Source organism: Pinus tabuliformis, chromosome 5_2, assembly GCF_031772625.1.
Source record: "Pinus tabuliformis cultivar Carrire ecotype Pingquan chromosome 5_2, CPIR1, whole genome shotgun sequence".
NCBI classification, from domain to species: Eukaryota; Viridiplantae; Streptophyta; class Pinopsida; order Pinales; family Pinaceae; genus Pinus; species Pinus tabuliformis.
In genome coordinates this window covers 20,570,837-20,583,370 of record NC_142306.1, presented here as the reverse complement: position 1 = coordinate 20,583,370, position 12,534 = coordinate 20,570,837, and positions in this window count along the sequence as shown.

Here is a 12,534-nt window from a genome sequence, read left to right as displayed (position 1 = left end):
GTGCATGTAGTATTGCCAAATTTCCTTCTCATAAATAGCTTTGTGTAAATAATTTCCTTTGATTGGATGACTTTCTAAAGAAACAGGTCTTTCTTCTTGCATTAAAACAACACCAATTCCATTTCCTAAGGCATCAAATTCCGCAATAAATATTTTTGTGAAGTCTGGTGTAGCTAAGACCAATTCTTGGCACATTGCCTCTTTAAGATGTTCAAATTCTTTCCTTGCTTCTGGAACCCAAGAAAATTCATCTTCCTTTAGTAATGTTGTTAGAGGTGCTGCTATTCTCCCATAATTCTTAACAAATTTGCAATAATATCGTGTCAACCCAAGAAATCCTCATAGATTCTTTATGGATGTGGGGATTTTCCATTCCTTAATGGCTTTAATTTTCTAGGGTCAACCTTAACACCTTCATGAGATACAATATGACCCAATTATTCTACCTCTTGTACTCCAAAGAAACATTTGGAGTTTTTTGCATATATTTGTTTCTCCTCCAATAGTTTGAGCACTCTATCAACATGTTGAACATGATTCTTCCAATACTTGTTGTAGATTAGTATATCATCAAAAAATACTAACACAAATTTTCTAAGGAAGTGTTTGAAAATGGAATTCATCAAACCTTGAAATGTAGAAGGTGCATTGGAAAGGCCAAAAGGAATGACCAAAAATTCATAATGACCCTCATGAGTTCTAAATTCTATTTTCACAATGTCTTCAGTCTTCATTCTAATTTAATGATATCTTGAACGAAGGTCCAACTTTGTGAAGTAAATTGCTCCATGTAATTTATTCAATAATTCATCAATGACAGGAATAGAAAATTTATCTTTAATAGTGAGCTTGTTGAGATCCCTATAGTACAGACACATGTACCATGATCCGTCCTTCTTGTGTACCAATACTATTGGAGTAGAGAAAGAGCTTTGACTAGGTTGAATTATACCAGCATCTAGCATTTCTGCAACCATACATTCAATTTCACTCTTTTGGGCATAGGGATATCTGTAGGTGCTGATGTTTGGAGGAACACTTCTTGGAATCAAATGCGTAGCATGATCATTATCACGAATAGATGGGAGGCCCTTGAGAGTCTCAAATACCTTGGAATGATTGTCTACATTGTTATTTCATTAGAAGCTTTGTCATGCCATTAGAGCTTATTATCTTTTTCAGTTTCCTTGTGATACCCCTTAATTCAACTTCCTTTTCTTCTGAAAAAAGTTCCAAGAAAAGTTCTTGAAAATTAAAAGATATCATACCCGAAGATTGTAGCCATTGTACTCTAGTACAACATCAGCACCAGCCATTGGAATCGAAAACATTAGACTATTCAACACATATTCTCCCATGGATAGCTTGATATTATGGCACTTACCAGAGAAATTTATGGTTCTTCCATTTGCAACCATCACTTGACACTCTGGTGCTGGATATAGGAATAAATTCAATTCCTTCTCTATCTTAAATCGGGTTGACAACAAGGGGGATACCCTCCCAGTCCGAACCTTGGTTGGCAGCTCCTTATCCGTTTGGTATAGGAGGTCCGACTGGGGATAATGGGACTAGTTTCCCAATCTATGGGTGTGTGTGTGTAGAATTGGATGTTGTTGATCTATTAGTAACTATCTAAGCTTTTCTAATTCAAACTTTAATCTAATTCTATGCTATGGTAATCTAATAAAAACAACACATCTAATCTATGCTAACCCGGGATGTAACTCTTCTATTATGCGATCTAAAGAGATTTCATATAACAACTAGTAATAAAGATCATTCAGCGATTATAAGAAAGGAAATCAATTAAGATGAACTATTTCACATAAAAAGTTAGGCAAAACAGTTGTGAACAGCATATCGCATAATAATCTATTCATACATTAAACATAAATAAATAGTTCCACCGTACAAAAGTGCGAAATGGCAACTCAAGCATTCATGCAATAACATATAAACAACTAAAAACTGTATATCACTTTAACATATAAGCAGAAATGGTCAAGAGATAAAAGTACCATTTATGACTGGTCCTACTCATAAGCTTCAAGCAATAATGATTTATTTCTCCTTGCTCTAACATCTACTAAGAGTACAGAAGTGCAACACCAGTAGCAGATATCAAATGCAAACATCAACAAATCTTGATCCATTCATTCACCAAAACCTCCTCGGAGGGTGCAAAAGTGCATGATCTGAGGACAAGTTTTTGGTAAATTTCTGGACCCTTCTCTAAATGCATGAGAAGGGTTTAAATACTACTAACTAAATAACTTAATTACACATATTCAGGATACGGTTTAAATGACTGCCCTTTTTCTAAGAAAAATTATTTCTAAAAATTAAATCTAATATCTAACTATTTCTGTATTTGCTCCTTAATGTTGCGAGCATTCAATATTTTCCTGGGTAGGGTCAGCTGACTGTCTTCCGCTTTTGGTTGAGCTAAGCAAACAGAAATGGCAAGCGCTAGCACCATTTTTTCCAACAAAATAGCAGATATGCTTTAGAATCATCTCTGGCTATGTGGATTTACTGTGTATGCTCAGTAATAACTCAAATTCCACTTGGTTAACCCTTAAATTGCCTCTGCCTTTGCTTTCTTGTGTTTCTAGGCTTACGAGTGACTAAGCAGTTAAGGACTTTACTTTTTGAGCAATTTTCTCAGTGATGTGCGATTAGCGCTAGGCGCTAATCGCGCATCGAAAACTGCGTCCGTTCGTTGATCCGGGCCTTTCTGGTGCATTTTTTGCCTTTAGCGCCTTTCCTTCACCAGGTATAAGCTTTAAAATTTTGCAAACATACTGTTTTTGTGAACTTCTACCCTTGAGCATTAAATCGCATGTTGATATCAGCATTGTTCAACCATTCATTGAACCATGGCTCCGACTGATAGATCTGCAATGAATAGCTTAGTAGCGCTGTGGAATTCACGGCTCTGTTGCACTCGGTATCTGTTCATGAGGGCATTTCTCTACTTCCGAGCTTTGGAGTTTTATCCTTTTTCCTTAATCGCTCCCTGCACATTGCTTCATATTTTTTTTGTTTTTTATTCCCGCAGTTCACACATAAGGAGAGCGTAATGATAATAAAAATTGACAAGAAAGCTCTGAGCTCTACGGATGTACAAAAGCATGCCACCTGACGTGAACTAACTCTTCGAAAAACATAAAACTGACTTTCATTAACACTTGGCGTACATTCATTAATTTTCATTAACGCGCATATTCAATTTTCTTGAATGTTGAGCCGGGGAAAATCTACGATGGACAATCTCTGCGATTCTCATCGCAGCATCGCATCATCTCGTTATCGCATTTTATCAATATGTGTTATTGCGGGGTTAGCCGATCACGCTGATCGTAGGATGGCAGGTTGCTGTTTCGTGCAATCGCAAGATCGCCGATCGCATTATCGCAAGATCGCAAATTATTACAATTTGTTTAATAGTTATGTGTTGTTTTTGCGATGTTGCGATATGCGATGTCGCATATCGGCCGTCGGCGATTTCTTAAAGTTTTCGTTTATGAGTGTTTCTTGATGCATGCGATGCGATGGATTTCGCGTCGCATTCTCGCAATTTATCATTCTACACATAAGGAAATGTCCTATCTTTTTTGCGCGATGCGATATTTTCTTAAGGAGTATAATACATGATTTTTAATTAAATTTTTTGAATTTTTTACTAAGGGTCCCCACTTATCTAGTGTTATTGCTAATACTAAATAAGGAGGGGGGTTGTTGGTGGCCACAACAATTGGTGATTCACTTGGAAGAACCAGTTATCTTTGCTTTCCTATTGATTTTTTCAAACTTCCAAAACAGAAAAATTTTCAGAAAATTAAACTTTGTTATGGACAAATAGAGTACATTATGCTTTTAAACTGTCAATGATATTTTGTTTCAACATTTTTTCATTCTAATTATTTGCTTCTTTAGGCTAGTCCTTGTATTTACATCAGTCATTACTTGGTCTTGTAAAGATAAAATAAAGTCTCCTCTGTAAACCAGTTTTTAAATATGCTCATTTGTCATAGGTAGAGCCTCTACTGCCAGCATGCATTTATAGCCTTGACAAGGTTACCTGTTACCCAGCAATGATCCTGTATCCTACTTAAGGTGACCTACAACTTTCAAAGAAAATCCATATTTACACTTATTGCTTTGATTTTCTTTTTATTCTTAAAGAACAATGTCTTGGTTTGGTATCCAAATTATGACACAGTCACTCACTTGATTCATAACTTTGCTGAACAAGCTGGCTCATAATGAGACCCCTTGTCTTTTGATTGCAACAATCTTGAGTCATTGCCCTATTGTGGTAGATAGTATTGGCAAAGTCAGCAAGTTATGATATTTGTGATCATGATAAGCCGACTCGTGATGAGACCTCTTATTCTTCAAGATATAGTGTATCCTTGGATTATCCCTCTGAAAGCTGCGATTTTCCTTTAGCAGGGAGGAAGTCATTGTTTCCTTAAGATGGTTCTGGACGATAATAATAGAGTTTTTGGAAACAACTTTTCTACAGAGAATCTTCATTTTGTTATTGATACCTTTCATGATGCTGATATAAAACAATTTCTTCACTAAAGGTTGCTTTCATCAAATTCCTTGAAGTTGAAACTCGTATCATATCTAGGTTAAAGTTTTTAACTGTATCTGTCACTAATAAAGACCAATTTTCCAAAATATTTGCTATTTATACAAGCGAAAAGCTCAAAATCTGAAAGAGAATTGGTGTCTTTTTCGTAAATACCTAATGTAACCATTCACGACTGGTTTTATTATGAAAAGAAAAACTATTCTACAAAAAATAGAAGAATAATCTTCTATGGAAAATATTTCTTGAGAATTTGTCCATTAACAAGCAAAGGATCCCTTCTACCTACTAAATCCTGTAACACAAATGTTGATGGACCGATGACTTCAACAATCTGAAAAGGACCAAGCCACATCCTTTGAAATTTTGTGTGTTTGCCCTTTTCTTCATGAGCCTTATCCCACTTTAAAACTAAATCTCTCATCTGAAAATCTTTTATGGTCATAATGTTTGAATCAAAAGAGGATTTTACAAGCGCTTGATGATGAGCATGCGTTTTCTTAGCTTTTTCTCACTGTTCTTCCAATTTAATTATTTCCATTTGTCTCAGCTGTAAGGAGGAAGTTGGTACTTCATCAATGTATTGTACTAAAGACAAAGAGGGAATGGCTAAGTGAGTTGGAAGAACCACTTCTTTCCCATAAACTAAATTAAAGGGAGAAGAACCGATTGAAGCTTTTTGCGTTATCCTATCTGCCCATAAAGCATATACCAAAGCTTTGTGCCAATTCTTTTTATTTTGGTCAACTGTTCTTTTAATAATCCTAATTAGGTTTTTATTTGTTGACTCAGCTAACTCATTACCTTGTGGATAGTAATTGGTCAAATATTTAAGTTTGAATCCTCTTTTAAGTGCAAAATCAGTCATTGCATTTCCAGAAAAGTATGATGCATTGTCAAACATTAAAGAAGATTGCAATCCAAACCTAGTGATTATAAATTGATCTATGAACTCAATAATATTTTCAAAATTAGCTGTCTTGAGCGGAACTGCTTCTACCCATTTTGTGAAATAATCTGTTGCCGTGAGGATGTATCTATGCTTCTTAGAAGAGTGAGGAACGATCTCACCTATTATGTCCAAGCCCCACTAACTGAAAGGTTGCTCGATGTTTACCGGCTGTAGTGGCAGGGACAGCTTCTTTTGTCTCTCAGCAGTAGTTTGGTAGACTTGACATCTTCTCACGTAACTGTGCGAGTCTTTGAATAGCGTGGGCCAGTAATATCCTGCGCGTAATATTTTATGTGCAGTAACATCTCCAGCATAGTGTTCACCTATTGGCCCATCATGGAGTTCCTGCAAAAAAATTTCAGCTTCAGTTTTTTCAAGACACCTAAGAAGAACAGAATCATAATTTTTTCTAAAAAGAATATCATTTATGAGCTGATATTGTTTAGCTTTCAATCTTAGAGCTCTTTTCTCAGTATGATCAAGGTGTGAAGGAGCATACCCGTTCCTAAGATAATAAATGATATCAGCATATAATGATTCTGCTTCGTTTAGGCTTACCTCACCCATTTGTACCTCTTCAGATGGAGTTTCAGAAATTTGCGATGCTCCAGCCAGCATTTTGCAGAAGCCTTGACCTCTTATGATGTTTGTTGGTTTTATCTCAAGGTCGTATTCCTGTAAGGTAGTAACCCAATTGGCCCTTTTCTCACCCACATCCTTTTGCACTAGAAGATTCCTTACCGCTGGAAACAGTACTATGATCATAGTATGGGTTTTAAGTAAGAAAGGTCTAAAGTATTTGACCGCTTTGAAAACAGCATAAGCCTGTTTCTCCACATCATAATTGTAATGCCCCACTTAAATCTTATCCTACAAATTGTGTTAATATTTACATTATCTGAAAATATTGAGAAAGATTGGTCTAAAATAAATTTATGATTTCCATTATTCAAATTCCCCACTTACCTTCTCAATTTGAATATTATGTAGGATATGGTCTCCTTCCATTAATTCAAAATATATTTATTCATTCACATACCCCAATGTACCCTCACATTTACTAAGGAGAAGACATGGTCCTCTCCATGTAATTACACTTCACATTCCCAAATGTACTTTTCAGATTTACTTGGGAGAAGACATGATCCTTTCCCATTAAATTCTCAATTTTATATTCATATCACAATTCCAAATGTACTCCTAGCTTAGAAGAGAAGTCAACCAAGGATGGGTGAGAGTTAATGAAATTAATGAGAGGTGGTTGAGGAAAGAGGGTATAAAAAGGGAAGGGGGAAGGAAGAAAGAGGAGAGTCTTGCTTGAATTGTGAGGGTTGGTTGTGATTGTTTGGCCTTGTTATGATTTTGGGGAGACCTTGGAAACCTGTGGAGGTTTCTTGGGTTTGAGAGGAGGAAAGTATCATTATCTAGTTTTGCACATTCTTCTTGAGGACACACTATATCTGGTTGGACTTGGGCACGGAGGGGTAGGGAACCTGTGGAGGTTTCCTGGGCTAGGAATTTGTTTCCTAGTTGGTTGGGAGGCAAATTCGGTTGGGTTGGTCAGAAGGAGTGTTCAGCTGGAGCTATAAGACAATGGTATCATCATCAACCGCCGGAACAGGTATTTTTCCATGGACTACTCTTGTCAAGTTGATATCAATAGAATGCTCACCTTAACTTATGTTGCTTATGATAAAATGATAAGATGTTAAATGTTTAAAGCTATGTGAGAAGACCAACAAGTTCTTTTATTTTTAACTTTTAAACCAGCGGGAAAATAGATCTATTAGTGTATAATAGGTTGAGGCTCTCATAATAGGAAACAGGTTCTTACACAATGGTATCAGAGCTTTAGTTCAAAATTTGGACCCAAAGCCCACTAAACCCCAATTAAGAGTGTTGTTAAGTATTGCTCCAATATAAAATTTCTGTAATTTTATCCATTCTCCTCTCCTTGTAAGAAGAAAAACTCTAGCTATTCTCGCTTTCTACATGTAACATTTCTTGCATTAAGGATTCCTTGTATTATGAGTGCGAAGAAGTTTACCGTATACTAATTACTAATTTGGAAATAAACACATGGGGTGTCTTTCTCGTCCCCTCACTTGAAGAATGGAATTGGCACAGACAATCCTACCTTGGCAACCTCCAACTTAGCAGAATTTCGTCACATACTTAAAAAGGAAGAGCATGTAAATATTCATGCACACTCTAACATCAACATCAATGGCGATGCCTATCTCATCCATTGTCGTAGCCCAACTGTAGCTTCCACTACCATTAAATGCAAAACCACTGACAAACAGAAACAGAAACAGAAGCCAAACGCCGTTATTGATACTTACGAAGGTGTGGCTTCATATTTGCAAGCTTGTACACACATATTCAGATTTGGGTTTCATGGAAATATTTTCTTGCTAAGCAAACTAATAAACCTCTATACAAAGTCGACCGCATGAATTATGCACGACTGGTTTTTGAAAATTCCCCTAAACGGGACTGTGTTTTATGGAATGTGCCCATCAAAGGGTATGCCATGAATGGACCCTGTGAGGAAGCCCTCCTACTCTATTCCCAAATGCGGCCGAAAGGCATACAGCCCGATGAACTCATTCTTCCCTTATTCTGAAGGGGATGAAGGTTCATCATTTTATAATAAGAGCCGGATAGGATTGCAATCTATTTGTGGGAAACACCCTTCTTGCTCTATATGCAAAATGTGGAAGTATAGAGAACGCACGCCAAGTGTTTAACAAAATGTGTGAGAGAGATTTGGTGTCATGGAACTCTATGATTGTTGGAAATTCTCAGAATGGACATGCCTATGAGGCATTGACGCTTTTCCATCAAATGTTGTTAGAGGAGGTGGTACCGGGTCCCATTACTATGGTTAGTGTTCTCCGAGCATGTACATAGGTCGAAGCTCTTCAACGAGATAAGTGTGTGCATAGTTACATGATTAGAAATGAGATTGAGATCAACATCTTTGTAGATACCTCCCTCACAGATCTCTATTCGAAATGTGCAAGTATTGAAGTGGCATGTCTATTGTTTGACAAAATGTCTTGACAGCGCCTCGTTGATCCGAGATGTTTTCCACATCCGCTTCAGGTCAATCTTCTGCCGTACACGGTAATAGGTAGAGTGGTCAAATCTCTCCCTCGTTCGTTATCTAGTTTGCGTCACTCGAATTGAACTAGGTAGTTTCCAGAGCGTCCCAGCCATGGTTATTCCCGTGTAGCATCCGGCTTTGTTTAGAACCTATCCTCACTCACAGTTGGTCAATGAACAAGTCCACATCTTACACTCTGCCGCAGGCGCTTACACTTCTCCTCGGTAAAGTCCTGATTAGACACTGCATCGATGGATACATCCTCCTTTTTTGTCAAATTCAAGATTTCAAGAATAATATCTGTTATCTTTCTCCCTGTATTATAAGCATCCACAACCTTCTTTGTACCGACAACTTGAACAAGCCGATAATACACCTCTTGCCAATTCCCTCCATATATTCTTATCCACACGAAAGAACCAACAATTTTGGCATTGAAGCTCGTAAGGTCTTCCAGCAAATCTCCAATTAAAGTACGTCACATGTAAATTAACCCAATATTATGTACATTTATTGCAGCAAAATCATTTGGATTAGATCTTGGTACTTTATCATCCATCTTTTTGCCTAACTTGCACCTTTTATCAGTCACACTCTTGCCAACTTTCTCCCTACTGTCATCAAGTTCAATATTGTAATCATTATCAGTTGGAGACCCTTGACTTAAATGTGTTGATTTTCCTTCCACAAAACATGCCTGCTTTGAAGGAAGGTGTGACTCAAGAAGCTTTAACATCTCAAACTGTCCCACAGTAGGTTTTCCAAATAGGTTGCGCAATCTCTCATCACAAATAATCAGACTTCTCTTGCGAGGATCCTGAAGTCTATTCTCTTTTATATATGTTAGCAAGAGTTGTTGAACCTCAAAAAGAGAAATAGCCTTTTCAGCATCTTCTTTCAAATACCCAATAAACTCTAAAAGTTCCTTTGAAGCCCAACTGCTGAACTCTCTAGTCGAAGATATTTCTTTCCTCCTTGTCTCTTGCTCCAATCCTATATTATGCTGCTCCCCAGGCACAAACTTTCTAGACCTTCTCCTTCTCTTCCTTCCAATGTTATACTGCTCCTCAAAAAATTGATTCATTTCACTGTCCGAACTAGAGACTGATGCATCAATTCCATCAAATGTCTCATCTGATTCTGCATCTTCAGTAAAATCAGCATCCTTGAAAGGATGTGTAGCCTTCAGATCTTCAGTCTGACGCTCTCCCAACTGAGCTATCCCCGCACTTGCATATGCTCTGTGGCATCTATCTTCTCATGTTGTCACCCAAATGGTTCTGCTCATGCTGAAACAATTTCTGTCTTTCTTCCAGATAAAGCAACTAGCATCTTTCTCTCATGTATATGTCACACAAGTATTTGTTGAGACCATTTATTTCCCAGGCTCCACTTTCCAATTTTCCCATTAGAGTTTATCCCAGTAATCACATCAATCCCAATTCACAATCACTCCCAAAAGCCAATAGGTTTGAATCTCATACCACAATTTTTCAGCAGATGCAAAGTCTGCAGAGAAGAGAGAATATTGTATTGTGCGGCGTCAAAAGTAATTCACTTTCTATAAAAAGAAAGTCTCATGAGAGAGAGACTAACCACCAAACTAGCCTAATTAATTAAGACAGAATTTATGTCATTTTATTATAGTTCATGTTGAAATGAACGAAGTTAATTTACTGAATATCTAACATAGAAAAGATAATAAGTTGAAATCCAGATAGGACCAATAATTTATAAAAAAAAAATGAATGAATGAGATATGATACAGAATTTATTGATATAATGCCATGTGACAACAGTATATTTATATGCTTTGACTAGTATTATTAATATCTATACCTTCAAAGATGCATTGTCCCTTTGGTCATATCCAATATTATTATTAGTAGTATTATTAATATCTATGTTCATTACGTTGCCTATACCTTCAAAGATGCTTCGTCCAGAAAGCACTTTACAGAAAAGCTTGTCTTTGTTCTGGCATGTAATGCCTTGTCGTGGTTATCTGTTCTTAAAACTGTGATGATTTTTCGATCGAGATTATATGAGTTGTGAAGCATTGAGTAGAACTGTTATTGTGAAAGGGTCAGACCACCCTAATTCAATTTTCTGCAGAACTGAGTGGTGACTTTTGTGGTCTGGGAAATGATAAGATTGCACACCTAAGCTTCTCTTGAATATAATAGGATCTTCACTTAGTTTCTTATTTTCAATTTCGTCTTAGGTCAGTTTGCTAAATAATACAACGAATTTTATAATTAGGGTGACAATAAGGCATCTTTGTATCTTATGTCTTGTTTTTGGAACCTTTGTCTTTTGATACTTTTGGAGATTTATTGGTTCATAAGATTTCAATATAAGCATATTTCTAATTTTTTTATGTCAATTGGAACTGTGATGGTTCCTTTCTCCAAAGGTCTAGATTTTTACATCTGATCACTTTTCTATTTCTATGGGGCCAAACACTATTTCTTTATCAATCACTGATTTCTTGCTGGTAAGTTGCTCCAATGTTTATTGTTGTGACTTCTTTTCACTTTCTAACTTCTTAATTCGTGCAATCAAGCTTTGATTATGGAAGCACTCATGCATACTAGAGAGTGTCAATCCTCAAATCCCAGTTATTTTTGCTAGAAAAAGATAAAACAAGGCTATCATGTGATGTTTTCTATGGAAATGTATAGGTATGCAACTCTTGAGCATGTTACTGGACCCAACCTCAATTGCAAAATGCATTCTACCTTTTTACACCATTATCTGTAATCAATGCAGAGCTTCTAGGAGAGAAACAAAATAATGAAAAAAGTAAATAGACACAGCTTCACAGCTTCAGAATCTCTTCTAATGACAAGGATAGTTTTTCCTTTAGCTCAATCCAGTAATCTTTGAACAAATACTCCCATGTCTCCTTGTCACCTAAATGTTTCTTTTAGATTATTGTATACATGTTATCTATAAAAATGAAAGAATAAATCTATAATGGTATGAATACAATAAATCTATAATGGAATGCTAAACCTCTTCTGGATTGCTGGTATTCAGGTTACTCTGTCAACAAAAAAAAAAAAAAATCTCTAATCATACAAGTATCTGTTTTCCTCCTCTATTTTACACCTCTGATTCTTTTGGATTAATTATATATAATGTTTTTATAAAAATGAAAAATCCTCGCCTCGTTTGAGTTATATTTATATATATATATAATGTGTGCATATATGGAAAAAAAAAATTTGTAATAAAATGAAAATACTTCCAATTCAATATAGGGTTACATGTTATTTATAAAAATAGAAAAAGAAATCTGTATTGAATATTAATTGACTTTTGGATTGCTGGTCTATACATTATTTATTAAAAAAAAAAAAAATTCATTTCATAAACAAAGAAAATCGTTTTCTATAGCCCTTACTCAGTTTCAACTTTTTGCATGAAGTTTAATGCCCAAACCCAATATTACATGTAGCTGAGATAAATGTTAAAACTGCGTTTTGTGAAAATTTTGAATCTAAAACATCAGAACCTTTACTGCATTTTCTAGTTTACTATCTCCTACTTGTTCTTTGCATAAACAAAGTTATTTAAATATATAAATATCGCAATAAACATAAATGCAGCCTTCCCAAAATAAACAAATCAACATGTTCTAAAGTTTAATTTTGTGGGTAAAAAGTAACTTGCATAACTTGAATTAATCTATTGCTTAGGGTTCTCTATGGACTATCTAGAATGTGGTAGAAAATGTTAGGAATAATGCTAATAAGTCGTAGATATCACGCAGATTTTGAACAAATCAAAATGGTGAAAACACGAAGGAACCAAGGGCTTGGAGAGTCTTCACAAGGACCTCCTTCAAATAACCCATTA